Here is a 5,037-nt window from a genome sequence, read left to right on the forward strand (position 1 = left end):
TTATGAAGGTCATGGAAATCCATAATGAGGGTTGGTCAAAACATGTAAAAGCATTGCACCAATAGAAGTGAGATGCACTCTACAGCTGAGGTGAATGAGATGTGTCACGACCATCCATCCATTTGTGTGTAACACTCAAATAACATAAAAAGTTGAGGTTAGTAATTTAAAAAAGAAAATTAAAAAAGATGACTACTACAATGTCAAAAAATATAATAATAAAATAGTGTGGCATAGATCCATCTTAACACAAGATTTTTTAAGCACTGAGTTTTATCCAAATATAACTGATTAAATTTTCAAATGTCAACCTTATGTTACTGATGATATCATATATTATCTGAGCTTACACTGAAATTGTAACATGGAAAAACAAATGCACAAACCATGTCAAGGAATTAACTGGATGGGCATAATAAGTTGTACGAGGCATTGCCATTTCAAGAGTAGAAAGTCGGCAACTAGTTCTTGGTACTATCTACAGTTATCTAAATTTGTGATTTGCTTTTCTAGGCAAGTAATTCTGGGGCTGGATAAAGATGCAAGGAAATGCACTGCCTCATTTTTTCTTAGAAGGCACAGGCAATTCGAATGTTACAGTAATGGTAAGAGTTGTGATTCTATCCACTGGATTCTGTCCAGAATGGTTAATGAGAAATTGGTTATATACTATAATAAAACATGGTTAATAAATGCATGTCTTATTCAAAACTACGATGTTCTATATGTTTGCAATAACTCTCTTGTTTCTTTTTCTTGGTCGTTACGTGTGATTTGTTCGGTCTTCTCTACTAAAGAAGTGCTTGCTTTTCCTCTCCTTTTGCACAGGACCAGTCTCTGCTTCATGGTCTAGGGTTTATCTATTTGAGTTTACCTGTTTATTATGTGATATTTTGTTATTTTCCTTTTAGGAGATGCCTATTAGAGGCATTGTTACATCAAGAATGGAAAGTCTGCTAGTTAGTTTTTGGTGCTATCTATACTTATCAGATTTTTTTATTTACTTTTCTATGTAGTTAATTATAGGGGGTAGGTTAAGACTTAAGGAAATGCATTTCATCACAATTTTACAGTAATGGTAAGAGTTGTGATTCTACCTGCTGGATTTTGTCCAGATTGGTCATCCAGGAATTGCTAATATATAACAATTAAGACATGGTTAATAACTACATAGCTTATTCAAAATTACGTTATTCCATATGCTGGTAATAAATCTCATCTTTCCTTTCGTTGGCCTTTTGATCCATTCATTCTTCTCTGCTACAGGAGTGTTGGTTCTTCTTGTTTTGCAAATGATTGGTCTCTGCTTCATTGTCTAGGGTTTTTGAGTTCACTGCTTTGTTTTGTGACATTTGGTTGTTTTTCCATTTGGGAGATGCCTTAAGCATTCCTGCATTGACATTGTTGTTTATGTACTTTTGAGTCCAATTGATTTAACTTGGTCATTTGTGGACATTAAAATAATTTCTTTCTTTCTTTCTACTTATCTTCTAGTATCAGTGAACAACTATTAATCTCTTAGAAAATCATCATGATTTGTTCCCCTAATTATCTATGGGTCATGGATAGGTATTTGATCTCTCAGAAGTTAAACCCTCAGATTTTCTTCGTCATGGTCTAGGTTGTTTGGAAAAACTGGCTAGCTTTGGAGATCATTGTGCTAAAGAAACCCGTGACAGAATACACATTATGGTAAGTAGTTTGTCGTAGATAGACAACTATTTCAATCATTCCAAATAAACTATGCAGATTTTCAGTTGATCAAGTTTTTAGTTGAAAATTCAAATTTTCCAGGTCAAGGAGAAATTCTAATCGATGAATGTTTTCTAATAATATTGGTCAGGCAGCAGGAGGTGATGGGACAGTGGGATGGATACTGGGAAGCATTGTTGAACTTCGTTTAGAAAGTCATAAGTGAATCCCACCAGTTGGAATCATTCCTCTTGGCACAGGCAATGATCTAGCTCGAAGTTTTGGTTGGGTAGGTAGCTTTCTTTGGCTTATATTCCTTTGTTATATATGTTCTTCATCTTGTGTTTTTTGCAGTCTGAACTGGACAGTCAGACACGTGGAAGTTATAGTCAGCCTCAAATTTTATTGGCTCCATGACTGAAAAAAAGTGTTTATAGACCATGTTCATTAGGTGACCATTTCATAATTTATTTTAGGCACGAAACTTTCTAAACAAGATGAGCTAATTTAAGTGGTCAAAAAATGAGGGACCTGATGAATATATTGCCAACCTCAAATACAAGGTAAAGATGGAAGAAGAAATGATGAGGGAAAGATCCCCATGGTGGCACTTAGTTTGAAAGTTAGAAATTCCTCTTAAAGCAAAATCTTTCGCTGGTTAGCTTTAGAGAACAAAATTTTAACTTGGGATAAGGGGGTCCTGGAAGATGTCTTTTGTGTAAGACAAGTGAGGAATCCATGGACGACTTGTTTGTTTCCTGTTTTTAAGCTCACCTATGGATAGCCTGTAATATATTATTTATTGAGAAGCATGAATAGAGTATAGTGCCAGTCCAGATGGGCACAAAGACGCTGGAAATGATAAGAAAGCTGACAAGTGACTGATTGGTCCCAGATCAAATCAACATGGTAACCCAGTGCCAATATTTAATGGGGGTGGGAGATTTTCACCTTCATTCAGTAGTATTTCTAGGAGAAATTAGTCACATATTATATTATGAAATGATGCATGAAGTAACCATATGAGGTCTTCGATTGGATCTTCCATTGACTTCCAATTCTCCCATTGAGAAACCATACCATTGTTGCTTATTCAGATTGGTTCATTGATCAAAGGTGTTGTTGCTGGAGAAATAAATGGGAGCAGTGGACTCTTCAACATGAAATATCCTCTAAACACAATCAAATTCCTTCATGAAAGCTTCCTTATGCTAATCAGGGGCACAATGTTGATTCACATCCTTCACCCACCCTAATAGTTCTGAAGTCCTCTTAAAGGCCCTGCACTTGACAATCATTTCATATGACCCTGTACCACAATTAAGACTAGTAACCATGCATATTTATCTCACACAGATTGCAGAATAGGTGTGTGTCAAGTGGGAACAAGTATCACAACCCATCCATCGGCAAGTATTCACTTCAAAGTCAAATTTTCTGCAAATAACACACATGCAAAGGCTACATCATCCACTCTTGGTGCTACAAATTTCATAGCTACAATCATTCATTGGAAGTTTACTCTAGCACGCTATATTTCTACATCGTTTGTGGGAAATATCTCAATGAGGACCGTTTGAGTGACACTGATATCTAGATGTTAAAATGCTTGAATCCCTATTTATATAGCAACGAATACTTCTAGCTTAACTCTGTGTGCCCTAGACATTAACCTAGGTGGGTGTAAGATCACTCCTGCCTTGTATGAGCATTTGGAAAAGGGTAAATTCCTCCCTATGTTGAAGACCTCCTGTGCCTTCAAGGATCACCCAAAGCTCTGATTTCAAATCTTCCAGAAATTCCTTTGGTTGTTCACACCTTCTCTTTGCCATTACATCAAACCCTCCCCCTGCTACATCTCGAAGCAAGATCTTATTTGAAATTGAGTACTCTACGTACTACTATTTTCTATGGCCGCTCACACATCTGCTTAGTAGGCCATGTTTTTTCTCCTCTGGCTCGATAAGACACAGTCTTTCCATAACCCATGAGAACATCTCATTCACAACTTTCGAAAAACACGTTGTTGATATTCTTCCTAGCCCTACTGCACTCGCCACAATCCAGGGCACTACGTCTCGCTAATACCTTTTGACAAACACATCACATGTACTAACTACTTTGTCGCGCCTCCCATGCAAGCCTAGTTTTCCACCTTACAAATCAGTGTAGGACAGGAAAACAAAGTGAGATAGCCACTCATCTGGTTGAATGTCCACATGTTGATCTCTCAATAAATCCCATTCCTCTAGCTCTGTGCGAACCACATAGCTTTCTTCCACGTCTAGGGTTTCAATAGGCCATGTCTGCTTAGTAGGCCATGTTTCCCATGAGCTTTCACTCTCTGAGGGAGACTCACACACATTTTTAGGATGGGAAATAGGCCCTCGTAGGTCTGTTGATCCACAGGCTTTAGATGATGCAAGAGAAAGAGAGGTTTGTAGACTAGGAGTCCTAGATTGTTGCCGAGGTGGAGGCATTTGCTAGTGCTTTTGTTGAAAGGATGCTCTAGAAGAGGTACCCATGAAATCAATAGAATTCTCTTTTAGTATCGATGTAGCTATGATTTTTGTTTGCGCTATAGAAATGCAGTCAACTGTCTATTTCATCAAAAGCGATCGTAAATTAAAAACCTTCTTAAACCTGTGTGTAACACACATCACCCTCGAATCCTTATTTGACTTCTTTAATACCCCTTATCACCCTCGAATCCTTATTTAACTTGTTTAATACCCCTCATCACCCTCGAATCCTTATTTGACTTGTTGAATACCCCTCATCACCCTCGAATCCCTTGACTCGACCAAAGTTTCTCCAGATGCTCAAAACATATATTTTCCACTATGGATTTATTGCTGTAGAATTACAAACGCATCATGGTTAGGTTAGGTTGAACCCTAAAAGAATGAGAGGTATTGAGATTTAAGATCTCATGGGAAAGTGCAGCTACCCATTTGGTCTGCAGGGTTAAATGGAAATAATCTAGTAACAAATACATAGATGCAAACTGCATGTAGAAATTGAAAGATCGTAAAGGCTAAAATTTATCTACACAAGAAACAAAAGAAAGGATTTCCAACAGTATCGTGTTCTCTGGGGTTTGCTCAATCTCTTGGGAAATGAAAAATAGGGAAAGGAAGCCCAAAGATTCGACCTTTGAACCACTTCGGAGATTTAACCTTTGTAAATAAAATAAATATCAACACAAACTTAGAATACATTGCAACCTACCCTTCAACAACCCCACCCAATAGAAAACCCAAAGAAAATGAAAGAAATGAAGCAAAACTATACCTCATAATAAGATGTTGTGGACATTCAGAATGGAAAGTTAACGATTGATTT

General features: G+C 37.2%; 1 pseudogene across 1 annotated transcript; it reads left to right on the forward strand.

Moving 5' to 3' along the window:
- The first annotated feature begins 539 nt into the window (after window positions 1–539).
- On the forward strand, window positions 540–1,976 carry LOC149145393 (diacylglycerol kinase 3 pseudogene; annotated as a pseudogene). The gene is made up of 3 exons (XR_016265148.1): window positions 540–605; window positions 1,570–1,692; window positions 1,844–1,976. The product of XR_016265148.1 is annotated as a diacylglycerol kinase 3 pseudogene (transcript).
- The last annotated feature ends 3,061 nt before the right edge of the window (window positions 1,977–5,037 follow it).

Source organism: Pinus tabuliformis, chromosome X, assembly GCF_031772625.1.
Source record: "Pinus tabuliformis cultivar Carrire ecotype Pingquan chromosome X, CPIR1, whole genome shotgun sequence".
Taxonomy (NCBI): Eukaryota; Viridiplantae; Streptophyta; class Pinopsida; order Pinales; family Pinaceae; genus Pinus; species Pinus tabuliformis.